This window comes from Poecile atricapillus, chromosome 13 (assembly GCF_030490865.1).
Source record: "Poecile atricapillus isolate bPoeAtr1 chromosome 13, bPoeAtr1.hap1, whole genome shotgun sequence".
Taxonomy (NCBI): domain Eukaryota; kingdom Metazoa; phylum Chordata; class Aves; order Passeriformes; family Paridae; genus Poecile; species Poecile atricapillus.
Window position 1 is genome coordinate 15,327,430 of NC_081261.1, and position 26,515 is coordinate 15,353,944.

The following is a 26,515-nucleotide window of genomic DNA, read 5'->3' on the forward strand; positions in this document are numbered from 1 at the left end:
AATACCAAAATCTGGGGTGAAGGTTCAACAAACTAAGGAAGGAATCCTGTGTTTTGGTGACAGACAGGGGTCCATCCCTCCACCAGCCACCACCACAGTCCTGCCCAGCTCCAGGCTGAAATCAGCTTTGACTGTGGCATCCCCTGTCCCCCAACCAGCAGCATCACCAAGGACTGCTTGGAGAACCCAGTGGGGATGTAAAGGCCTGGGAGAGTTGCCTGCTTGGAGCAGCCATCCCCTAATTTGCTTTGTCAGGGCAGCCCAGGACTTTAAACTTGATGTTTGCACTTGCATGGGGTGCTCGGGCTGGGAATGCCAAAGGATTCAGAGCAGCATGGTCGGTCTGTCCTGTTTTGTGCTTCCTTCTGCTCTCTCCTGGGGTCTCCTCCGTGCTGCCAGCATCACAACAGGCGATGTTCGTAAAATCTTAAATCGCATGACAGGAAGGGTGGCCACCTACAAAGCAAAGAGAGGTTTTAGCTTGTGTGAGTTCCTGTGAAAAACATTAAAAGGACTTGCACAGAAGTGGAGAAATGCCTGTTGTGGTACCGAGGGGCAGCACTGCATGTGTCAGACAGGAACACCCCATTGCCCCAGCCCAGGCTCTGGGACAGTTTTCCACCTCACTTGCACTGGGGAAATACCCTTAAATCTGTCTCCTATATCAACCCTGACTGTTTTTCTCCCTGGCTTTCAGACCCCTCATGAATTCCTTGCCACATCAAAAGAGAGAAGACAAAAAGGGACCAAGTGAATATTCCTCAACCAGTGTGAATGCCCCAGGCAGGGCAGCCCTGAACTGCCCAGCTCTCAGTGCACTCATCCTTGCCCTCAGTGTCCCCCTGCCCTCCCCTCTGCCAGGTGCCCCCTCAGCCTCCCCTCTTGCACATCTCAGCTGCTGCTGAAGACTTTCCACGGCCCCAGGAAGGGAAAAGGGCTGCTAACAGAAAAACCTCACTTCAGAGTGATGTCCCTGACCTGAAACCCTCCAGAGACCTCTCTCCAGATTATCCTCATCCTGCTGATGCTGAGCTCTTCCTCCTCCTGGCCTTGACCCTTTTGTCCCCTCTGCAGAGGTTTCCCTGACAACTGTGGGGCTTTCTCTCCCACGGTGCCTTGCCACAACCTTTTGTGCCATCTCCCACATTGTCCTCCCCTCGTCCAGAGGTTCTCCTGCCGATGTGCCGTGCTCAGCGCTGGCAGCATCCCGTGGGATCCCGTCTCTTAGCAACGCGGGGGAAGATGCTGAGCGCACGTCTGGTCCATCGGTCCATGGAGGCTTCGTGCACAGGGCAGAGGGCGGCTGCTGCCTGGAGGGAACGCAGCGCCCCTGCACGCACCAGCTCCTTCTCCTCTGCCCCTGGGGAGTGGCTGAGGTGCAGGAGGTTGAGCACTGTCATGGGTCACCCCAGCCTGGTACCCCAGCCCTTCTCTCCGGCCCATCACAGAGCTTCCCACAGCCCCTCCCATCACCAGCGGCCTGCAAAACTCCCAGCACCCTTCCTGTCTCCCACCGCAGCTCCTCCAGCACTGACGGGGCCTCTCCAGGTGCTGCGACCGCCCCGAAAGCGCCGCGAGCCCGCCGGAGCAGCCATGCCCTGTGCGGCCACCAGGGGGCAGCACCGCCCCGGCCGTGCCCTCTGCCGCCCCCGCGCGGCCGCTGCGGGCACTGCAGGCGCGGCCGGCCCGGGGAGATCCCGGGGCCGATCCCGGTGCTTTATCCCCGGGACGATCCCGGTGCCGATCCTGGGGCCGCTCCCGGTTCTGATCCCGGTGCTTTATCCCGGGGCCGATCCCAGGGCCCTCCCGGTGCTGCTCCCAGGGAGCTCCCGGTGCTTTCTCCCGGCTCCTCTCCTGGTGTCGCTCCCGGCTCCGCTCCCGGCTCCGCTCCCGGCTCCGCTCCCGGCTCCGCTCCCGGCTCCGCTCCCGGCTCCGCTCCCGGCTCCGCTCCCGGGGGATTCTCCGCAGCCGCTCCCCCATGGCCGCTCTCGGGTCCCGCGTCCCGGCGGGCACGGCACGGAGGTACGGGGTGAGTGAGCGGATCCCTCCCGTCGGGAGAAGCGTCTCAGTCCCCGGGGGAGACGGTTCAGCTCCCGGCTTCCGTGTCGGAGGGATGGAGGTGCTGCCGGGGTTATGGTACACCGGGGACGGAGAGGTCGGGGAAATAGCCGGGCTGTGTTGTTCCTCATACCGGAGGCATAGGGGTGCCCCAGGACAGTGTTATCTCCCTGCCGGAGGGATGGGAGTGTCCTGGACTGTGTTATCCCCCTGCCGGAGGGATGGGGGTGCCCCTGGATTGTGTTATCCCTGTGTTGGAGGGATGGGGGTGTCCCTGGATAGTGTTATCCCTGTGTTGGAGGGATGGGGGTGTCCCCGGGCTGTGCTATCCCTCTGCCGGAGGGATGGGGGTGTCCCCGGGCTGTGTTATCCCCGTGTTGGAGGGATGGGGGTGTCCCTGGATTGTGTTCCCCACGTGCTGGGGGGTTATGGGTGCCCCCCGTGTTATCCGCTGTGTCACTCTCTGTGCCAGGGGAGCTGGAGGTGCCCTCGGGCTGTTTTATCCCCGTGACGGAGAGAAGGGGTTGCTCTTGCTTCCGGGGCTGTGCAATCCTCGTACTGGGGTGCTCCTGGGGCTGTGTTACCCTGTGCTGGAGGGATGGGGATGCTCCTGGGGCTGTTCCCCCTGTGCTGGAGGGATGGGGATGCTCCTGGGGCTGTTCCCCCTGTGTTGGAGGGATGGGGGTGCTCCTGGGGCTGTGTTACCCTGTGCTGGAGGGATGGGGGTGCTCCTGGGGCTGTGTTACCCTGTGCTGGAGGGATGGGGATGCTCCTGGGGCTGTGTTACCCTGTGCTGAAGGGATGGGGATGCTCCTGGGGCTGTGTTACCCTGTGCTGGAGGGATGGGGGTGCTCCTGGGACTGTGTTACCCTGTGTTGGAGGGATGGGGATGCTCCTGGGGCTGTGCTATCCCTGTGTTGGAGGGATGGGGGTGCTCCTGGGGCTGTGCCATCCCCTGGATCAGCAGCAGGGTGCAGAACAGACTGCTCACTCAGGGTGTTGCATGCCCATCTCTACGAGCCCAGCAGTGCCTGAGGATGGAGCGACCACCTCTGGGAACAGCAGAGTGGTGCTGGGAGAAGTGACAAAAACTGAGCTGGAAGGTGGCTGTTCTTCCCTGAGAGCTTCCAGGATGGAGTACTGCGGGATTAAGCTTGTTCAAGTGGTCTCACGCTATCTCAAAGCTGCAATTCTTCTCAGGCTGTTCAGGGAAGGGCTTGGTGCAGAGTTTTTGGAGGATTTGAGGCCTGACAGAATTTGCTGCAAGGATTTTTCTGCACTCAGGTTCCTGGCCAGCTGCTTCCTTGTCCAGTGTGTCTCCAGCTTTCTTCTGTGTGAGGGAGCAGGCTCAGCTGGGTGTCAGAAACACCCTTTAACCAGGGCTGTGTAAGGCAGGAGCCAGAGGAGCAGCATCCTTGCCATGGCCATTCCTTTGCTCAGATATGTGTTTGCTGTAGTTCCCTGGTGTGGAGGGAAAGCTGAGAAGCAGAAACAGAAAGCTGTGGTGTGGACAACCCCACTGAAGGACAGGACATCTTGGTCTGATGGGCAGCAATTGCCCTGGGAAGGTGTCAGGCCTTCCTAAGCAAGCAAAGTCAGCAGTGTCTTGGCAGATTTGCAGGCATGGGATGCTTGGTCTGTGGGATGGGAAGCTCCTGCTGTGAGGAGCAGCCTTCTGGTGCTATGAGATGTCTTCAGCCTCAAGTCCACCGTCAGTCCCCCTGTGTCCCTCACAGAGGAGCTCCCACCTTTGCAGATATACTCTGGGGGAGATAGAGGGCAGGCTGTGAATGAGAATCTTTGATAAATGAGGTTGCTCTTCTGAAATGTCTTCTTGTAATTAAAGGAAAATGTTGGTTATGTCTTCAGAATTGAGTTCTCCATGGGTTTGAGATAATTCCTTAGTCAAAATACATTTGCATGGGATGAGAGACAATCTGAGATAAAAAAATCATTGTCCCAGAGTGAGTACTTTTGTTTCTTGCTTCCTGGCAGCAGTTGGCAGCAGTGTGGCAGGAAAATGGTTACTGGATTAAGTGTGAGGGAGGTGGTGAGTGGCTGTGAACAGCGAGGCTGTGCCCCCACAGAGAGCTCAGAGCCAGCTGTGCCTGCACCCTGCTGCTGGCAAACTGAATTTCACCGCTAGGAGCCCAAAGGCTCCATCCCTGACCCCACAGGTGGGACCCAGGCAGCCCTGGGCTGGAGGTTGTGGTCTCTTCTGTGTCTGTCCCTGTGCTTTCTGTCACCCCTGGGCTTCATCCAGCACCATCACTCCCTGTCCCACACTGCTCTTCCTGGGGAAGGACCTTGACATCTGCTCTAGCACAGGGCAAGGCAGAGCATCCTCCTGTTTCTCTGCTGCTCTGCCTCATCCCTCCTTCTACCCCAAAAAACTTTTCTTCTCTGAAAAACCACTGTAACAGCCCTAGCAAAGACTAGAGGAACTTTTGTTCACCTCTCAGCTTTGTTCCAGGCTGGTGTGCAGACTCCCCCAGCTCAGAGTGAGGGGCTGAGCTCCTGAAGTCAGTGCAGGGCAGGCAAAATATCATTGTGGGTGACAGATTAGAAGGGATCTGGGGATCATGGGATACTGGCAAAATGATCTCTCTGGCTGTTCTCAGGGTGGGCTCAGCCATCAGGTTAGTCCAGAAACACTCACCCCAACTGAGGGGGATGCTGTGGGTCACTCCTCACCTCAAGGCTGCCTCAGACTGCTTTTGGCAAGTCTGGGTTTACCACACCTGGCAGGGAGACCTTCCTCTGGAGGGGCTTAAAGCTTTCTGGAAAGGGACCTGGATGGTTTCCTACTGCCTCCTTTGAGAGCAGGAACAAGGAACAGGGCTTTGAATGGTGTCCTGAGACCTGATGCTCTGAGTTTCCGTTCCAACACAGGGTCCTAAGCCAAGGAAACTGCCTGTCCTGCCAAGGCTGGGTAGGAAACTGGGCCCAGGGGAGCCCTGTGGTGTTAACCCCTCTCTGCAAGGAGCACTCAGGCTCCTTTGATGGGCTCTCTACCTGCAGCATTCACATTGTGTTTCCTTCCAAAAGACCCATCCTGCCTGGCTTAGCCGCAGCTTGACGCCGTGGAGCTTGTGAAGATGCTAATACAAGCTCAGTGATGAACCTTAATCACTTCTTACCCATGTCCTTTCTGAACTGTGCTCTGCTAGGAGCTGTCAGCCTGCCTGGGGAAGGCGCTGGGGGTCAAGGAGCCCAGCAGAGGTAGGTGAGCTGGAGCCAGGGGAGGGATGGCCTTGGAGCAGGGAGCATTCAACATGTTTTGGCATGTCAGTGGTCTGGCACATGGGGAATCTCCTTCTGTTTTGTTTTTTCTGGTGATCATTTCTTGCAGAACTCTGTGTTTAACAAATCAGGTAGAAGTGATCAGCTGTTGGTTTGGGCACACATCCCACAGGCTCCTGGGGGTGGGATCCTGCTCCAGGCAGGACAGGTAGACTGACTGGCAGCAGCAAGTCCAGAAATCATCTCAGAGAGGCTGAGAGCTGCTCTGCTTTGGTTGGAGACCGTGCATTCCAGCTGTTTTCCTGAGCATACCACACTCTGCACTTGGGCTGTCTCCCTCAGGTGAGATGTGTGCGTGGACAAGCTGCCTGCTCTGCATTTGCTCCTCCTGCTGCGGTGACCAGATGTCCTACTCTTTAGTGATGTTGTCCTACTTTCAAGTAGGTTATTCTATTTTTGCCTGGCCCTGTCCTTTTTGTGACTTTGCCTTCCCGTGTGTCCCGTGCCCGGCTTTCCCCTGGTGGAGGCAGAGGCTCTGCAGGTTGTGGTCCCAAGCAGCACAAGCATTTTCTCTTTGCTGTGTTTCCTGGGAACCTTGCATGGCCCCCAGCCTTGCACACAGGACATGAGCTCAGGGTTCCTCCTTGAAGATCATCAGATTCTGAAGGTGCTCAGGGGGAAGGGTGGGGCTTCCAGCCTGCTTAGAGGGTCTGGGTGCCTGGCAGTCATGTGAAGGTGTTTGTTCTTGTTTGTACGTCCTATCATCAAGCACCAGCACTCCCAGGATCTGGAAGGGAGGTTTGAGCAGAGAAGGAAAGGGCTGAGATCATTCCCAGGTTGAGAGAGAGCTGGGACACGGGAATGGAGCCTTGTCCTGTAACTGCAAACAGGCAGGTTTAAATCTGGGTACTGCCAGCTCACAAGCCTCTCTTGGAAAACACCTTGGGCTGCCAGTCCCTGCTAGCCCTGATCTCTGACTCTGGCTCTTCCCAACCTCTTCTTCACTTACCCTTTGATTTCACCAGAAAACTGCAGCTTCTTGGTCAGGCCAGCCATGGCACACTGAGGTCAGCAGGTCAGAGACCTCTCAGCAAGCCCAGGTGGACTCCAGGTGTCCTGGCATGGCACTGAGGCTGAGGAAGAGGCTGCAGTGCCCCGTTGGATAGGCTGTGCTGTAGCAGGGCCAGGAAGGAGCACACAGGGTGGAAGCTGAAGGCTGACGAGCTTTGGACCAGTGCTGCAGTTTATTTATGGCCTGCTTAACAATCTCAGGCAGGCAGTGTGGGTTAAGGCATCTCCTGTCCTGGATTGACAGTACAGATCCAATTAGCCATGAAAGCCTCTAATTATTTGTCCTGAATTGCTCTGGTGGTAACCAAGGCTCTGCTATCTCCTCCTTTTGTCTGTGTCCCAGCTGGAAGTGCCCCAGTGTCCTTGCATCTAGAGCAGCAAGTGTGATGTGCAAGCAGAGTCAGCACAATCTAATCAAGGGAGACAGGCCCTGAGAGTTAATGAGGGGATGGACCCGCTTCGTTTGCTTTGGAGAGTTCTCTGAGCCCCGTCCTGAGGGACAAAGGCTGCGTGTGGCAGAGACCAGGCTCACAAGATGAGCTGCTGGAGGAGAGGGGCTGCAGGCCACAGGGAGCAAAGGGGGTGGCTGTCACACAGGGATGGACAGCAGAGAGCTCCTTGTGTCTCACAGGAGAGGAAACACCTCCCCTGTGGGGAAAGGCTGGCAGAACTGGGATTGCTCAGCCTGGAAGAGAGAAGGTTTCAGCGTGATCTTGTTGTGGCCTTTCGGTACCTGATGCAGTGGCTGCAAGAGAGCTGGAGAGGGACTTTGGACAAGGGCCTGAGGTGGCAGGACAATAGGGAATGGCTTCAAACTGACAGAGTGGGTTTAGATTAGATATTAGGAAGAAAATTCCCTGTGACAGTGGTCTGGCCCTGGCACAGGGTGCCCAGAGAAGCTGTGGCTGCCCCTGGATCCCTGGAAGTGCCCAAGGCCCAGCTGGACAGGGCTTGGAGCAACCTGGGATAGTGGAAGGTGTCCCTGCCTGTGGAATGGGGTAGATCAAGATGACCTTTAAGGTCTTTTCCAACCCAAACCATCCTGTGATTCCTCAGTTCTGGTTCTGCAGCTTGGCCAGCTGAGCTGGCAGCACAAGCACGAGGTGGGGTTACACAGGCAAGGCCTGAGGACTTCTCCTTCCCAGACACTCGTGCTAAGCTACAGCTGTGCAACTGCAAAACTATTTTAAGGGGAGCAAGGCTTTGCAGGCTACTCATTGCATCCTTCTGCTTCTTCTGGGTTCTCGTTGTGCAGAAGGGGGGCCTTGGCTGGCTGCGAGAGAAAATGTGTCATTAGCATTCTTAGTAACCTTAACTCTGAGCAGACATGACAGCAAATAGCTCTCAGACGAGACAGGGCAGCCAGCCTTGGCTTGAAAGCAAAATTTTGCACAAATAATATTCAGGTCCTGAATGAGGGGCCAGCTGAGTGCTTCCACCATTGTTTCCAGGTCACAGGGTCCCCCAAAAGTGGGTTTTACATCATCGTCTTGAGATGCTGCCTGAAGGCAAGCCGTGTCCCTGCTCACCAAGTGCACATTTTCTGTGTGTGTGGATGGATGAGCAGCAGTGCCAGTGACATGGCTCTGCCCCTGTGCAGAGAGGAGGGGACAATCAGCAAGGATGCCCAGCTGGGGGAAGCTGGGAGCTGTTCCCAGGCATCCTGGTGCAAAACAGGCTGCTGGAGCAGCAAACCTGTCTTTCTGACCTCCACCCAAGGGAGCTTCAGATGGGACCCGTCTCTGCTGGGCCCTAGGAGTCAGCAGGCACATCCTTCAAGCCTCTTGGTGTCCTTCCCATGCAGTCCAGAGCCTGCCAGGTTCAAGCCAGAGAGCTTCCTCCATACAAATGGGTACAAGGGGGGCGGGCTGTGGATTTACAAAAACTGTTTCTTCCCTGCCCACTTGGAAAGGGGAGCTATGGAATTTTAAGCAGCCAAGACAAAACTCTGCTGAAGAGGCCTCTTCTGTGCTTGCCTGTTGAAATCTCTGATGGCAGTGCTGGGGGGGTCCAGGGACATGCCAGGCTTGCCCTTATTAATGGCTCTGTTGTTGTCTGCTCCAGTTTGTTGGTCTTTGCCCTGGGAGACGGTTTGCCAAAGCGGCAACTATTTTCCCTGGAGCAGCTTCCATGGGAGCTGTGCCCGTGGTGGGGGCTGTCCCTCTGCATGGGCAGGCTGCACAACACCACTTCTCAGACCTGGCCTACAGGGCTGAGCCAGAGTGTTCTGGGAACCTCCCTTATGGCCACAAAACCTGAACTTGCAGGTGGATGAGGGACAGGTGACAGGAGACAGAGGATCTTTGTTCCACCTGGGACTTTTCCCTTCTGGATTTTAAGGGTGCTCAGCCTCGCAGCTCAGTACTCCAAGCAGGGGCACCAACTTCTCCCACCTTGGTCTCTGCTCTCTCCAGCAGCACCAGTTTGGCTGTGCTGGGGATGCAGTGACAGCCTGACTGGTGCTGTTTGTGTGTCACTTTGACCATCCAGCAAAGCAGCTGGGCTGCTGCTCTGCCCTGCACACTCCTGTTCCCCACGCCGAGCTCAGAGCATCGGGCCCTCTTACCTGCGTTTTTCTCCTTGAACCACTTAGTTTTAAAATAGAGCAATTATCTTCCTTCAGAAAGGAGCTTACCCGCTCCAATCTAGGGCAGTTTGACAGCACAGCCTGCACAGCTCTCCCTGGCAGCACCGTTGTGTTCCCAGCATGGCTGCTCCAAGGGCTGGAGCCCCTCTGCCCTGGAGCCAGGCTGGGAGAGCTGGGGGTCTTCAACTGGAGAAGAGAAGGCTCCAGGGAGACCTCAGAGCCCCTTCCAGTGCCCAAAGGGGATCCAGGAAAGCTGGAGAGGAACTTTGGACAAGGGATGGAGGGATAAAACACCAGAGGAATGGCTTCCCACTGCCAGAGATCAGTGTTAGATGGGATATTGGGAAGAAATTCTTCTCTGTGAGGGTGGTCAGGCCCTGGCACAAGGTGCCCAGACAAGCTGTGGCTGCCCCTGGATCCCTGGAAGTGTCCAAAGCCAGGTTGGATGGGGCTTGGAGCGGCCTGGGCTAGTGGAAGGTGTCCCTGCCTGTGGCAGGGGCTGGACTGGCTGTTCTTTAAGGTCCCTTCCGACATAAACCTTCTGTAATTCTGTGATTCCTGTCTGTGACTTAAGATGATGGCTGGATCATTGATTTGGGGTCTGAGGCATTACTGGGCTGAGCAGTGTGAGCCCTTGGTCCCAGTCTCTGTAACCACTCATGTGTCCAAGGGATTCAGGCTTGGCTCCTTGGGAGCAAGGCCAAGACGTTCTGCCAGGCCCCTGTCCTCATCATTCTGTCACAGCCCCTCCCTCCATCGCTGAGGGGTCTCTGGGTGGGGAAATCTGTTCCTGAGTCTGTGAGATAACAAAACACAGACCTTCAGACTTTTGCCTACACATCAATCAACACATGACAGATCTGCAGAGGGCTGGCAGGAGCTTTCAGAGGTGGCCTAGTCCATGCTTATGCCTGAAGATGGGACCATTCTTTTGTAGGTCTCTGCCAGCAGAGGCTTCTCCAACCTGCTCCTAAAATGCCTGCCTGTGACCCCTGTCTGTTTTACAGGATGGAGTATTGGCTGTGATTCAGAGTGTGTAATTGCTTCTGGGTTTAAATGCTCAAAAACTACGGGAGCCTTTGCAGAAGCTTGTTGCAGTGAAGAGTTCAGTGACGGAGCAGATTCTGCCAGGCTCAGCTGCCACGTTCTCTGTGGTAGGAAGGGTTTACATCCTCACATGTGTAGCTCACCTAATCTCCTCTGTCTTGGGATGCCTCTGCTGTCTCACAAGTCTACACCCAGCTGTTGTTTAATTAAAAAATAAGCAGACAGGTATTCACCGGGAAAATTAAGCTGTTTTGTTCTTTATGTGTCCTTGATGCTCTCCTGGCATCTTATCTGGAGACAACAGCTCTAAGCCTTGAATTTGCATTTATTTTTGTCTTGCAAAGCCGACTGTTTTAGCAGGGAACAAACCCATGGAACAGTGAATGTGCCATGCCACACAGAGTGGCCGTGGTGTTAGAGGGGAATGGTGCCTTGTCTCCCCTCTGCCCTGCCCGGTGGGCTGTGAGGTTCAGGGGATGTGGCTGCAGCTCATGTTCAGCTCCATGTCGTGGGTGACTGCTGAGGGTATTTGGGTTCTTCAGTGGGGAGCAGAGGAGGCTGAGGGGAGACCTCAAGGCAGTCTGCAGATTCCTCATGGGGGGAAGCAGAGGGGCAGCACCAGTGATGGTGACAGGACCCAAGGGAATGGCTGGAGCTGTGTCAGGGTAGGGTCAGGTTGGATCTCAGGGAAAGGTTCTTCCCCCAGAGGGTGCTGGGCACTGCCCAGGCTCCCCAGGGAATTGTCACAGCCCCAGGGCTGCCAGAGCTCCAGGAGAGTTTGCAGATCACTCCCAGGCACAGGGTGGGATTGTTGGGGTGTCTGTGCAGGGCCAGGAGTTGGACTGGATGATCCTTGTGGTTCCCTTTTGATTCAGCACATTCTGTGATTCCACGACACAGCTTTGTGTAGCTGTGCTAAGCCAGCCTCAACACCAAACACAGCCCATGCTGTGCTGTGAAACACGGTCAGGAGAACCCGAGAAAGAGCTGTGTAGGGCACCCAAGGTCACGTGGAAAGGCAACATGAGCTACTGATGATTTCCAGTGCAGTAGAGGAGAGCCAGCCTGCCCAGGAGCTGAAGGGTGGGAGCAAACCCCTTGTGACAGGGGGTGTTTGTCCACAGACACAAAGCACATGTCCTGTCCTTGGGCTGAGCTTTGTGTCCTTGCAGTGAAGATGGAGCTACAACTCACACCCTAGAAGTTGGGGACCTACAGATGTGAGCTCTCAGTACATTTGTCAGGGCCTGTTTGGAGATGCTGAACAGGGGAGCAGGCTGGAGAGGTCTCCATATTCCCAGAGTCAGAGCTTCTCCATCTGGTGCTTTTAGGTAAGACAAAGAAGGGTAAAGTTAAAAGGCTGATTTTCAAAGGTTGGAGGAGTTGAATCTCCTCGATGAAGGCACTGTAAAACACTGTGATCATCAAGCCCACCCTAAGCGTTTGTCTTGCCCAGGACCCCTTCTGAGTGGGGACGTGAGGCTGCTGGGTTCATGATGCCCAAGCTTCCATGGACACCCTCTCACTGGATCAGCTAGGGCAGAGTTTAGAGATGATCCAGCTGAAGAAGGGTTTCCTCCAGGGACAGACAAACCAGGACAGGACTTGTTTCCTTTGAACTTTTCCTGCAGGAGTGCCAAGCTTTTACCCCAGATCACAAATCCCCCAAACACCCTCAGGGTCCAACCCCCAGCTGGGTACTCTGAATTACTCCATCCCTCCAGAGCAAATGCAGTGGAGCAGAGCCAGCCTTGGCTCTGCTAATGCCTGGAGGCAGATCAGTGTCACTTTTCCTTGGCATCTCCCACCTACAGCACCTCTGACCAGGGCAGTGCTCATGGCCTGAGCTCCACTGCACTCCTACATCAACACTGAGCAGTTTCCATACTGGAAATTGGGATGTGCAGAGTTGAAGTGAGTTGCTGAAGGAAATCAGAGCTGTGGGGAGGGAGAGAAAAAGAGCCCAGGAAAGCTGTTAATCTGCCATTTTAATTTGCTGCATCGTACCCTGAGAACATCATCGTTGCTGAGCTACCACCCAGGTGCTCATCCAATGGGAACTGCTGGAGATTTGCAAGTGGAAGAGCTTTAAACAAGAGACAAGGCAGATTAAGCCTGACACCCCATCGAATTCTCCTTCTCTGGGTCCCTGATCTTCCAAGAGGCACCTTTGCCACTTTGCATATAATGTGAACTATTGTATAAATATTTAGTCACTCTGTTGGGAACATTAATTATAAATGGAGACACAGTTTTTGAAAGCTGCCTGTAGGTCTGGGCACCCAATTTCCATTAATTTTAATGAGAACCAGACATCCAAATCCCATTCGGTGGCTTTGAGCATCTCAGGCAGGAGGCTTCATGTGACACCCCCCGCCTCCATTCTCCCCACTCTGCAATTTCAGAGTGAGATTTTGCAAATACCTTACAAATCCTGCAGATGCCTGAGTTGCCCCTGTGCCACGCTGTTGTTGTCTGCTGAGCATGGCTGGGTGGTGCCTTCAGAAGTATTTCTAATAAGTTCATTTAATCCATCCTGTTAGTTCTTTTCCTTTGCCCCCCTCTCAGCACTTTGAAACCAATGAATGAACCCCCAGCCTGCCTGTTTTTTTGACAGAGAAGCTTTGATGCTTGCAAATGACAGCTGTGCAGAGCAGGTCTGAAATGAATGATTGAATTATCTGACTGATTAAAAATGTGCCATGGCTTGGAAGATGTGACAGCAAGCATTCACTTAGGCAGCTCACATGAAAGAGAGCACACACGCACGTAGGGTGTGTGTTTGTGTGTGCACTGGGAAAAACAGCCGGTGAGATGGGACAGACACACAGAGCAGCAGCTTCTTAAGCTCAGCATCCTTTCCAAAGCTCCAAATCTGCTGTGAGATGCTCAGCACAGCTAAAACTCAGCGTGGTTGTGGAGATAATGATTATTTAGACAGACGTCAGCAGTGGTTTAGGAAATGGAAATTGAGCTAAAAAGTAGTGCAGGCTGGGGAACTACTTAACTGCATCTCTGTCCCTCCTGGCCTGTGGCTGGGGAGGGATAAACCCTGCTGTGGAAACACGGTGCCATCCTCTGTGCTGCGTGGTGAGGAGCAGCCCCAGGGGCACCCGCTCCTTGGGAACAAATCCTGTGATCCAGAGGCTGGAAAAGCTTGAGCCCTGGCCAGATTAGCTGTAAATGGCTGGAAGGATGGAGAAAGGCAGCTTGGTTTTGGCTGTGCCCTTGGTGCCATCAGTGATGGCAACAGCAGATATACCCATGCAGCCTTTCCAGACCTACCTCAGCTTCCTTCCCAGTTCCCAAGTAGCAAACTCTCCATTCCTGGTGCCTCAGAGAAATTCAGCTCAGCTAGAACAAAAGAAAAATATCTGGAAGTGAAATGAATGAAAAAAAAGAAAATTTAAAAAGTTTATTTTTGCAAATGGAACATATTTTGTTGGCTCAACAAGTTCACAGGTTCCTGCTGGAGTTCCACACAGGGAAAAAAAATGTCATGTCATAGAAGCTGCAGCTGTAGTTTTTCATTGTGAATGGTCTTGTGATAGTTTGCTGAAATTGATTTTTTCCTAAATTGTCAAACTGCTTTTCATCTCCCTACTTACAGAAGATCACTCTCTCGCCCTGACCCCCCTCTCAAAAGAGGTGAAACTCTGGGCTATAACTAATTGCTTTATCTGAAATAGTTTTGGTTTGTTCTCTCAGCCCAACCATTGAATAATTTGCTCTTTGCCCCTTGCAGTGCCATTAGTGCTGTTGGGTGTCTGTAACAGCTTCAGCCTCGCCCTTGGTGCTCCTGTCCCAGTTCCAGTGGTCATTTCCACAGGACTAAATGCTGCAATAGTCCTAAGGGCACAGAGAGCTAATGGTGACTCATTGGCATCTGTGTCATCTCTCCATCAACAGCCCCAAATGTCCCTCTTATTGAACCCATTCTGGCAGCTCAGGAACACTCAGAGCAGAGAAGGTGCTGGGATTCTGCTCCTGTAAAACCTCATCACTGTGAATTGTCCTCCTGCTGGGTGTGGGAGCCCCAGGGCCCCTCTGTATCTGTCCCACTTTTCTCCCAGCCAGAACCTGACTGCTGAGCTTAAATGAAACTTCAGATCATTTGAACTCCCTTTTCCATTATCTGAAAATATCTGTTTATCAACAATTTTTTTTGTTCTACAGACAATAGACAAGTTGTTGCCACTCCATCCCTGGAAGTGTCCAAGGCCAGGCTGGACAGGGCTCTGAGCAACCAGGGATAGTGGAAGGTGTCCCTGCCCACGGCAGGGAGTGGAACAAGAAAAGCTTTAAGATCCCTACCAACCCAAACCATCCCCTGTTTCTATCAATATAATCAAAATCAGGTTTATAACTTCAAAATTTGCTTCTAATCCCCCTTTCCCTATCCCAAGTCTTTCAAAAATCAGAGCCAGAGGGCCTGGCCTCTAGGCTGGACTCAGGCTGACAATGAGCCTTGAAGGTGAGGGTAGATGGGCCAACACCTCCAGGCAGAGCCAGTGCCCCCCAGCAGGACAGTGTGCTTTACCTTGGCCTGAGTTTACTGCTGCCCTTGGTCACTGTGCCCAATCCTACAGGCTGAGCAGTCCTGGAAGATCCAGAGCCAGGGCCTCTCTTCCCACAGCTGAAGCATCCTCACTTTCTCTGTCTTGGATTGTCTCAGGTAACAGCAAATTTTCCTTCCTTTGCTCTCTGCCCCTTCACATCAGTGCTCCAGAACTGCTCACAGCCAGCAAAGTTAGTGCTCACACCCTCTGAAATCCCTCTCCAGCTCTCTTGGGGATGCTTCAGGGGCTGGAAGTCCACAATGAGGTCATCCCAAAACCTTCTCCAGGCTGAATAAACCCAACCCTCTCCTCATAGCAGAGGTGCTCCATCCCTTTGATCATCTTGGTGCCTCCTCTGGACTTGCTCCAACAGCTCCACGTCCTTCCTGTGCTGGGACCCCGGAGCTGGAGGCAGAACACGTCCCAAAATTCCACCAAGGGCTGCTCTTCCACTCAGGATGGAGCAGATCAGCCCCAGCACAGATGGATCCCTGCAGACTGCCCAATCCAACCAGGGGGATGGACAAATAGCTTCCCTAAACAGCTTCATAAAAGAGTGAAAGAAAATCCATGTTCCCAGAACAGCTTTTCAGCCTCAGGGATGGATGCTGAAGGACTCGTGCCGCTGCCAATGTGCAGCCCCACAGTTTCTAAAAATGACAGATGATAACGTTCTGTTACCAAAAGTATTGCAGGGAATTTGGTGTGATTCTGGATCAGGCCTCAGTTGGACAGATAGGGGTGAATTGATTACTGAACTCAGAATTAACGGTTGCTTAAATGCCCTAATTGCATTTGTTCTGAGCAGAATGGGATCCTAAATTGATAATATCTATGCAAGGCACTTGAAAGTGGTCAATTTTCCTAAGTTGGGAACAATTACAAACAAGAAGCGATTGGAGGAAAAAACAAGAAAAAATAATGTGTGTTCTAAATAAGGGTTGCTTAAGAAAACTTTGATAGATGCTGTCTCCTCCACAGCATGCACACAGTTCTGCAGTTATTGAAGATATTCTTAGCTAAGAATCTATCATTGTGAAGGAAGAGAAAATCAGAAATAATAACAGTAATAAAAACCCAAACAGGAAAAAATTGATTTGGTAACAAAAGCAATGAATTAACTGTTACATAATGCAGAGGCTAATCTGGAAGAGCAGTCAATGAAAATGATGTTTGGTGGCATTAAGGACTATTAGGGAGTGTGCATGTGTGTGTTTATATGCATGTATGTCAGGAAGAAAATAAATGCTGCATGTTGGTTTTAGATGAAGCTGGTAAAGACTCTGTTCTGATACTGAAAAAAAAATAAGTGTCCAGCCAAAGATTTGTTTCTCTGGAGAAAAGCAGCCTGATGGGTCCATACCCTACTGAGGGGATGGAGAGATGCTTGCTCCAGCAGTAAGCAGGCAGCACATTAAATAGCAACAGGTAAATTGAAATGTTTGTACATGTCTAGGACTAGAAAAACTACACTGAATGTAGTACACAGTACCTGGGTGTTGGGGAAGGGTGTACTCAGAGAAGCTGCCCCATCCCTGGAAGTGTCCAAGGCCAGGTTGGACACTTGGGGGAACCTGGGGTAGTGGAAGCTGTCGCTGCCCATGGCAGGGGGTTGGAACTGGATGGGCTTTAAGGTCCTTTCCAACCCAGGCCATCCTATGATTCTATGAAGTTAATCCAACAAAATGAGATGGCATTTGTTTAGGTGAGATGATGGATGGCAGAGAGGGGGGATTCCCAGCACTGGGGTTTAATAAAAGATGGAAGAGATGCTGCAGACCCCTTTTTTGTCAGAGAAACACCAGACTCCCTGTGGGACCTCCAAGAACCTGCTCACTCACATCAGCTGCTGAGGATGCAGTTTTCATAAACTAAATGTTACTGAAATTAGGACAAGTCAGATGCTGTGAGTGGTCAGGTCTGCTTGGGGAGCTGATTTTGTGTCAGCAGTGGGCTCTCAGGAAGAAAAGTGCAAATTCATACACTCAGAAACCCCTGTGGGCAGAGGAAAGATGGTGTTTTGGAGAACAGTGACTCATTTGAAAGTTCCCATGAAGGAAGATGGAGAGCGAGCAGAGTGCTCATCCAGAACCACCAATCTTACCTTCTGCCAAAACCTGAAATGCCAGGAATGATGACTCTCATATTCCAGGCTGGGATTTCCCAGGCAGAAGTGCCTACACTGGGCAGGGAATCAAAAACCTTGGTGGCACATGGAGATTTCTTTAGTGTGAGTAAGAGGTGAGCAATCCCTGCACAGGAGATGAGTGCACAGTGTCCTCTTGGGGACTTCCAGAGGGCTCTGGTGGCTGTGCTGGCCAGGCTGGTACTCAACTCTGTCTCCTGGCCCAGCAGCCAGAAAGTTGCTGAGGAGCTCAGAGGATGAACTGTGGTGTAGGAAACCAGACCCCTATGGAGCTTTCACCTGAATGTATATCCAGGAGGAGGTTACAAGGAAAAGTGGTCACAGCCTGGGGGAAAGAAAAACTCCCAGGAGAACACTCTTGAAGTCACTGGGCTTTTCTGTGTAGGAAGAGTTGCAATGGTTGCAGGGTGACCCCAGACAGGTCCTGGGATTGGAGTTGTTTCACCTGGGAGTTGATGAGCCTCAGCCTGAGGTGTTTGGTGTAGCTCTCTGCCTACACCTGTGACAGCCCAGCTGGGCGCTGAAATTCCAGGTGTGGACTTTCTGACCACACCTTACATCCAAGGACAAACATCAGCCAGGACAAGAACCCATCTTAAGTGTGAGAGAAATGCAGACAAAGGCTCTCAAGGACCAGCCTTTGTTTTTCAGAGGGGCTGTTATCCCCCTCCACATCCCCCTGCCCACACCTGTGTGCAGCAAGGCCCTCATTCAGATTTCTCCTAATTATGGCTTCCATAGAAGTGGCTTGTGCTGAAAGTTAGTGACCCTTAGCTGGGAAATCCAAGGGATTTCCTGAGAAAAACAGCTGGACATGGACACATGATCATTCCTGGGTACAAAAGAATGTTAATGGTGGTTTCATAATAAAAACTGAGAAGGCTAAGCAGCACCCAGGAGTGTCCTTGTGCACCACACCAAGCATCAAGAGCTGGAAAACTCTTTGCAAGGGGGATTCAGCACTTCAAGCAAAGGCATTAAGCTGCAGTCAAGGCACTATTTAAATGGTGAGGGAAGTCAATAAACCCCGTGGGGCTGCAGGGTAAGTGGTCCTGTCCTCTCCACTTTGAGCAAAGGGGGAGCAGAGTCTGTGGAGCTGCCAGCCTTGGAGCTCGGGTTTGGTGGATCCCATGGGGCCACAGGAACATGAACCCTCTCACCCATGTGCTCATATCATTTTTCCAGGTGTCCCCCCATGCTGTGAGCCTAGCTGGAGCGTTCCCATGGGCTGGATGGTGCAGGTGTTCACAGTTCCCTGCTGCCTGGCACGCTCACAGGGGGCTGCCTTGACTTGTGTGGGGGCTTGAGGGGCAGCTCCCCTGATGCTGGTGTGGAGGGAAGGTGTCCTTGCCTCAGGATGCTCCCTCTTCCTCAGAGAACTCGTGTCACAGGTGGCAAAAAACCCAGATGTGTTCAGCAGCACGCACAGAGCTGCTGTGGTTTAGGAGTTTTCTTAATTGGAAGAAAATATTATGACATATTGGAGGCACCTGACAGAGATGTAGCAGGAGAAATCTCTGTGCACTGCTGCTGTTAGGAATGCCCAATCAATGACTGGGACAGGCTCACAACCCTGCCAAGGGGAGGAGAGGAGGTTTCTCCCTGAATCCAGCTGTTGATATGCAGAATGATTGATAACACAGTTATTTGGAACCCACTAGTGGATGTATTCTTAGAAACTAGAACCTCGTTTTCTCATGCTGCAAAATGTCATTTCCTAGGGCTGGCTGCGCAGAAATTGGATTTTGTTCCTTGCCTTCAGAACTGAACAGCACAACAGACTGATAAATATTGATTGGGCTTTTATATTTTAATTATTTTTTATTTTTTTGGTTAAAGCACCCTAACCTGATAATTGTTTGATTACAGATACAGTAGAGTTGATCAGAAAGAGCAGCAGGACACACTTTCATGATGGTGTTAATCAAATCTCTTTGATGAAGGGACCCTGTAGGAGGTTGAAAGCCCCACACCTGGATTTGCCCAGCTTCTTGACTGTGGCCACAAGATCCATTTTTGTGTCTCTCCAGCACAGTAACCTTCATTCAAGCTCACATTTGTTGGAAAAGTCCTGAGTATAGCTGCAGGGTGGCTCATTACATGGTTCATTACTGATACTATCCCTGGCAAACAACCCTGTCCGTGTGCTGTGCTGGGGGTATCCCTGCTGGAGGCGTCTCTGGCTGTGTTCTGCTGAGCTGCTCCAGGACATTATTGCACCTGGTGGCTGTGCTGCAGTGTTGGGATGCATGGCTGTACGTTGTAATGGTGTTTTTAATTTGGGATGTGAAGGATTTGGCTGCTCATTCAGTGATGTGTGTCCCCTGGAGGAAGTTTTCCAGGAGAGGTTTGATCCTTGGAATCAGGAACATGCATCTGGGGTGGACACCAAACCCTTCTTCCTCACCCAGGGGCTTGATGGGGCTTGGAGCAACCTGGTCTGGTGGAAGGTGGCCCTGCCCATGGCCTGGGTTGGTCTGTCAGGTGCCTTCCAACCCTTCTGTGGTTCTGTGAGCCCAGATCCCTGTGCAGCAGTCAGGGAGCATGTCCTGGGTCCTGTGTGTCACCAAGACACGGGTGATGCTGCACAGAGCTGTGCCAGCTCTGGGTGAAGGCTCCTTGTAGCTGGCCACTGTTCCAGCTGGCCCAGGCTAAGGGACCACTGACAATGGGGCAACTTGACCCAGAGAGCACCCACCACCCCTGAGCTGTGCACCCACAGAAACCCCCATGGTATTACAGCCACCAAAAGGCCAAGGGACAGGGTTTCCCCTAAACCACTGCTCTGTTAGTCTGCTAAAAGGGCCCTAAAGCAGAAAAAGGGCTCTAAAGCAGGAAAAGCCTTGTGTCCCTGTGCCTCTCCATCCCACACTGCATCCCCAGCCCTCACAGTGAGCCAGGTTCCTGGGTTAGGAACGAATCCATTGCCTTTGCATGCAGGAGCTGTCAGGATGGAGATGTGCCAGTGGTGGTGAGCAGGCACCAGGTCCAGCCCACGGTGCTGGGGGAGGCTCTGGAGCCAGCTTGGCAGCACATGGACATCAGTGATGGAGCCTGGGATGGGATGGGATGGGATGGGATGGGATGGGATGGGATGGGATGGGATGGGATGGGATGGGATGGGATGGAGCTGCAGCAGGTGGGAGTGTCCAGAGGCACGGAGCAGCCCAACCTGCAGTGCTGGGGTCTGCACCAAGGTGGGTCCTTGAGGCATTTCCAGTGCTGCACGCCTGCGTTTGGAAGCGCATCAGTTGTTAAAGACACTGAGAGCATTTGGCAGGATTTCAACCCAAAACTTCAAGCCAGTGTCAGTTCGCAGGGTGACGATTTGCTGGCAGGAAGCAGAACAATCCCTCAGCGCTCTGCAGGTGCCCGTGGGGGGACAAGCCCCAGCCCTCCGGGGACATCCCTGGCAGCAGCTCACTGTCTGCTCCTTCCAGGGGCTCTGCCGGGGGCTTCGGCAGCCAGAGCTTTATTCCATCCTTTCCCTGGTCCATTCACCATGCCTCCTGCCTCCTCCCCCTCTCCCGTCCCTCCCACCCTGCCTGCTGGATCCCCAGCAGTCTCTTGACACCTTGGGGGAAGGCTGGGAGGTGTAACCATCTCCAGCGAGCGAGGGAGAGCGGCAGAGAAGGGAGAAGGAAGCCAATAACAGGGAGGTCTAGGAAGGTGGTGGAGGGGGAGGGACGGGGCCACTCCTCCATCGGTGGGACTGCAGATTATTTTGCATGGATTGTTGAAGAGAAAAGGGAGCTGCATTTGTGAAGGGACCAAAAAATAAACAGCTCATTGCTCGGGTAAGTGCCAATGCGAGCTCCCCGCCTCTCATTGTCATACTGTACATCGATCCCCCCTCCCGTTTTGCTTAGTTATACTGGCTTTGATTCTTATTAGGATTATTTGATGCATCAGCTGTATGCTTCAGTTGCTGGAGACTGAGCCTCCCCGGTACGTGTGTGTGTGTGTGTGTGTGTGTGTGGGAAGATGCCCATTCTCTGGATGTACATTGACACATTTTTCCAGCTCCCAGTGTGGTGTCTGGTTCGCAGCGCTACCCCAAAGCGTGCCGTACACACACACACACACACACACACACACACACACACACAATCCGTGTTTGCTGCTCCTGCCTTTAAAATCCACTCACACGCGCAATTATCGAAGCTGAAAATTAAAGGAGGGGGGCTCTTAAATCACAGTCCTCGGTGGTTGAGGGGTTACTTCTCTTTATCCTGAGCCTGACACGTTCAGTATTATGTTTTATAGCAAAGCTACATTTAAAGATCAATTCGGCAGTGGTTATTGCATCCAAATTACATGGTTGTCATGGAGATGGTACGGAGAAGCTGAAGTGATATGACTGCATCTGGACTGGAGTGGGGCTTCACTGCCGACTGAGATCCTGCCTTGCCTCCTGGGTCTTTTTGTCTCTGCTGGGTTACAATTTCTTTTAATCTTGAATGAAGCAGTGCTGTATTAGAGGATTTAGAGGTCGAGCTGCTGGGAAGGGTGTGTGTTACCCCCACTCAGCACTGGGTTATTACCATAATTGTTCTATTAACGGCTGCGTCTCCCTGAATTTCTTCCACAAGTCTGGCAAGGAGGAAGGCGTGAGAAGGACAGATAGTTTTCTGAACCCAGCTAGGGCTGGGAGTACTTTCTAAAAGGATACCTGCCATGTCCACACCTCCCTGCTGGCTCCCACACCTTGGGGGACAAAAGGGAGAGGATGCTCTGATTTTAGCCATGTTTATCTTCCATTTTGCTGCCTCAACTTTGAGGATTCAAGGAGCCGGTCACCTGCTTGTCACCGTGTCAGGGGAATGGCTTTTTATTTTATTATTTTTATTATTATATTTGTTTGCTTTGCAACTGGTAATGTGGATGTGTTGGCAGTTGGGACAGAAAATCCATAATTTATGAGAATGAAATTTTCCTGCCTAAGGCTAGCTAGAATACAAAGAGTATATCTGTGGGAAGGGCATGTTATATGTTACAGATGTGTATTTCTCTAGCGGCTGGGAGTAAATCACACTATTGTGCTCATCTTCATTATTTTGGGTGTTAGGCTGGCTTTAGTCAATATTTAATCTAAGCTCATTGTGTGCTCACACAATAAACGTGCAATTTGGAGCCTAACTTTACATCTCTGAAATGCTTTGGGAATGCATGTGGCATTGTCTCCATAAATGCAATTTCACCCTTTTCTGTGAGACCAAGCCTATTGTGGGCATGTAAATATAGTAAAAGGCACTGGTGGAAGCCAGCCCATCAGAATGGCAGTGTTTCTCTAATTGTATCACTAAACATAAGACAGAATTAATTACTAGGATAAACAGAGCTTTGTAGCTCTTGGATCAGGATAATATTTGCATGGAGTTCCAGGCCTGCATTATAGTAGCTGGCATTATGGCTTAAATTCCCCCCATGCCAGTACATAATGTTTTTAGTCAGGAGTGGAGCATATTATCATTAGATATTTTTGCATTAAAAATGTGTTAAAACCCCATGTCCTTGTCAAATTGTCCATTGCAACTGTTCCAAAGTCTGTGATTCAACTAGGATTTTCCTTAATGTGATTTCTCCTGTACAAGTCCAAGCAAACAATGGATAAAGTCTGAAAGTGGGCGGCCGAGTCCAGAGGGGAAGTCGGAGAGATGGCTGATCCACAAAATGGATGGTTCTCATCCTGTGCCTCTTCTCCCCCTAAAAGTTAGGCACAAGTGGAGTTGAAGTGGGTAGTTTTCCCTGGAGATCCCTTTGGGTGTGTGAGGCTGGAAGCCAAGTGGTTCTGCATTAACATCGAGTTCCCTGCTGTCTCAGCACCTCATCACTCTTCAGCCCACCCTAGGACGTGGATGGATTATTCTCTGGGGAAACTGAGGCTTGGCATGGTTAAGTGACTTTGCCAAGGTGACAATGGGCAGGGGACACAGGAGCTCTGCCAGGAAGGAGCTCTGTGTGACCACCAGGCCTGTTCAGTGTCCTTCTTGCACTGGGGAGGTGGTGATGGGGAGCTGTAACTCCAGCTCATGGAGACCAGGTGGATGGGGTGAGGATGTGTTTGCTGAGGCCACTCATGAGAGCTCCCCAGAGGGTGCCAAGGGGAGTCAAGGAGTTTCAGACCAGTTTCTGAGGTGCCCAAGACAAGGACTTGCTTTTCTGACCTCAGGGTGTCCTCCTTGCATGGCCCATCCCGTGGCTCTTCACATGAAACACTCACAGGTGTCTTGGTTTTCTGCTCTCCCCACTGGTGCTGCTCACCCCTCAAGTCCCTGCTGGAATACCCTGAGTTGCTCTTCTGGACTTCAACCCACAGTACATCTCTTCTCTCCATCCCATCACCCAACACCTTTTTGTCTTCTTCCTCCATGGGTTTTCCCACCAATGAAGTTCCCTCCATCCAGCAGTGCCACAAGCTTCCATGCCACAGGTTTGTGTGTCCTGTGCTGTCCTGAGGCACACGGTGCTGGCCATGTCAGGCAAAGTGACTGAAGCCAAAAGTCCCCTTAGAAATCTGAAGTTTCCCCATGTGGTGCCCGTGGGATGTGGTTCTTGTTACCAGAGGGAAATGGAATTCCCTGCTCAGGTCACACACAGGCATGTGTGTGTGGCCCTGCTGACTCGCACAGGTTGGTGGAGTTGCCAGAAGGATGTTCCCTGGGCTGGGAGGGAGCTGTGGCTACTGCCAGCAAAGTGCTGGCTCTGGGCACAGCAATTCCTGCTGAGGGAAAAGCTTCCTTGGAGGTTGTGTGTGAGCAGTCCCTGGAGTGGGTGATCTGGTGGAAGTGGCCACATCCCTTGTGGGTGCTGCTTGCTCTGCTACCTGACAGTCTCTGCTGTGGACACACCCCTTGGACAGATTTGCTGGAGGTGAAACATCCTCCTCGCCCTTTTGGCAGGGAAATGCCATTCCCAGGGATGTGCTGGGACAGGATCCACGGGAGGCTCAGTGCATCCAGGCTCTCAGAGGCTGGATGGAGCCATAGGAGTGCTACAGGGGTAGATTCTGCACAGGAGGCTCGGGGTACTTCCCTGTGGGGGTTACAGTGTGAGAGGGACAGGGTCAGTTCTGGCTCCTTCCCTGTCTCCTGTGACCCAGGTGAGCTGACTGGCAGGCTGGGCTATGGGGAAGAGGCACCTGTCCAAGCTGGACAGTAACCACCTCTCCCTTTGTCCTCACTGCTGTCCCTTTGTGTTCCTGCAGGAGCTCCAGGAGAGGCTGAGATGCTCAGGGAGGTCCTTCCCTGCAGTCCATAGCCCAGCTGTCCTGACCTGGGCAGCACCTAGCTCTGCTCAGCTCCCAGGTGGGGACTGGTGATTCCTTTGGAGCAAATTCTTCCCATCACTGCATCAGGCCCAGTGCTCCCTCACTTGCATCAGGCAGGGTGAGAGAGAGTAAGGAGCTGCAGGCAGCCTCAGCAGAGATTCTGCAGCTGAGCCCAAGCCCCTTCTTGTGTTCTCCATGCTTCTTCTGGGCTCTGGGGCTCAGCCTGGCACTGGGCATATGATTTGTCACTCTACTCCTTCATCTGCCTCCTTCTCATCACCCCACATACTCCCCTCATGCTTTCTCAGCTCTGTGGTTTTGAAGGGCCTGGCTGTGGCTGTGGCTGTGGCAGAGGCAGGGCTGGCAGGTGGCACAGGCTGGCTGCTCTCAGGTTGTTTGAAGGAACTGTCCCCACATCCCCAGCTCCTGGCCAGGAGCGGTGCTCGCACTGGGTCCCAAAAGAGGAGACCACACCTGAAGGGATCTTCTCAGCACCACTCTGAGGGGTGCCACAGGAGCTGCTCAAGATGTCACCTCTGTGGTGCCACCAGCCTTGCCTCATCTTCTGCTATGTCCTCTTCTTCTCTGAGCCATCCTGGATGGCTCCCAGGAAAGGTGGTGCTGGTGGGGTGCCCTGGCATTGGTGGCTGCTGTGAGACACATCAGGGCCAGGGAAGGGGCAACGCTTCCTCCCAAGCAGGGTGAGCCCAGGATTCATCCCAGGATTTTCTGTCTTCCTCTCCAGCATGGGACATGGTTCCAGGGACAATCTCCCCAAGCCCCAGTCTGGCAGAATCTTTGTGCACTGGTTTTGTGTCTCCTGCTCTCCAGCTCTGACACCTCCACTCTGCAGAGGCCCCCAGTGTCTCTGGGAGCTTTCCATGTGTTGTGCCTGTGGCAGGGACCATGCTGGGCTCAGGGCTGCTCTGGGACCTTCTGGATGAAGTGTTTCCTGGCCTGGGGGTTCACAGCTGGATTTGGTGTCTTGTGCAGTCACTGCCCATCCTTGTCTCCCCTCCAGGCGATGCAGCTGAGCTCCTCCTGTCTCTGTGGCCTTTCTGTGGCTCTGGGATGGAGAACTCAATTCCCCCTCATAACACAAAACCTAGGAGAGCAAATCCCAGTGATGTCTCCTTCCTGGGGGTTAGAGCATGTGCCTCTGGGCTTTCCTGAGCAGCATCAAGCAGGAAAACTGACATCAGACCCCAGTGACTGAAACCCTCATGGTTCACCAAGCGTACTGAAAAGCCCAGGGAAGATGATGTGAGCTCAGCCTCCTCTCTGCCTTCTCCTCCCCCGTGTGCAGTTGTCTCTGTATTATTTTCTTGATATGGGAAAACAAATTTGACCCAAATATCTTTTTCTTTTAAGTATTTTAAAAAATTTAAGATAGTAGGGAAATGCTGTGATACCAAACTAAACAGAAGGGTTGCAATTTTTTTTGTTTTCTGTAATTACTTACATGCTCCAAAGTCAAGGCATAAAGCTCAGTTCTTGCAAATTCTTTTTTTTTTTTTTTAATCCAGCTCTTCAGTGATTTCAGCACAAGTGCACCACAACTCTAGGTAAGGTTTAGCTGACCTATAATCGTAATTTTCAGCAAGTGAACAATTTTTTCCAAAAAATTTCACACGGTTCTGGGCAAAAGCCTCATAAAGGTGGAGAGGGAGTTCCCTGTGGTACCTTCCAGCCTTCCTCCAGCACCTGATCCAGAACTGGGTGGTCTGAGGCCAGCTCAGGGAAACATCCAGGTGCTGCCATAAACAGAGCAGGACCTGCTGACTGCATCCTCCTCCCCAGCAGGACACTCACAGAGGTCTCTGCCCACTCTGTGCACGGCCTCTTGCTGTTGGCTGGTGGTGGGCACAGGAGGAGAGGATGGCCCTGGTCTAGCAGAAGGTGACCCTGCCCATGACAGGGGTTTGGAATGAGGTGATCTTTAAGGTCCTTTCCAACCAAACCATTTGGGGATCTTCTGGCACCTTCTCCAGTTCTCCCACAGCCTCTCTCCATTGCGTGTCCTAAAGCAGCATCTCCTCCCTGCACGTCCTGGCAGTTCAAGGAGAGTTGGGACAGCACCCTCAGGCACAGGGTGGGATTGCTGAGCTGTCCTGTGCAGGGCCAGGAGCTGGACTAAATGATCCTTGTGAGTCCCTTCCAACTCTGAGTATTCCATGGAAGACAGAGCTGGCAGCCTTGGATGAGTCCTGCCCTCGGTGTGACACGAGGCACTGCTCCCAGCGCTGAGCTCACCTTGTGTGGGGCTCTGCTCCCTCCCAGATTCCGCACATTTGCTCCTCAGACAGGCACTGGTACCAGGCTGTGGGAGTGGATGGAGGTGAACTGGGACCCTGGAGCTTTGGCACTTGCTAGGAACAAAAGCAAGCAGGCTGTGGATGCAGGCTGCCCAAGCAGGACACAGGCACGGGGGGAACAGAAGGGGTTTCTGGCCAGAAGGTGATACACGACACACGGGGATTCTGCTAAATTAAAAATATATATTTGTCTTTACTGGTACAACAGAAGCTAGGGGA

The 26,515-nt window shown here is 52.6% G+C and overlaps 1 protein-coding gene across 1 annotated transcript in view; it reads left to right on the forward strand.

Moving 5' to 3' along the window:
* Positions 1-1,995: 1,995 nt before the first annotated feature.
* The window catches only part of PSD2 (pleckstrin and Sec7 domain containing 2), a 72,543-nt gene continuing 48,023 nt past the window's right edge, over positions 1,996-26,515 (forward strand). Inside the window, exon 1 of the mRNA XM_058849032.1 lies at positions 1,996-2,022. The gene's annotated coding sequence lies outside the window, so the exon portion shown is untranslated. The remainder of the gene's footprint in view (positions 2,023-26,515) is intronic.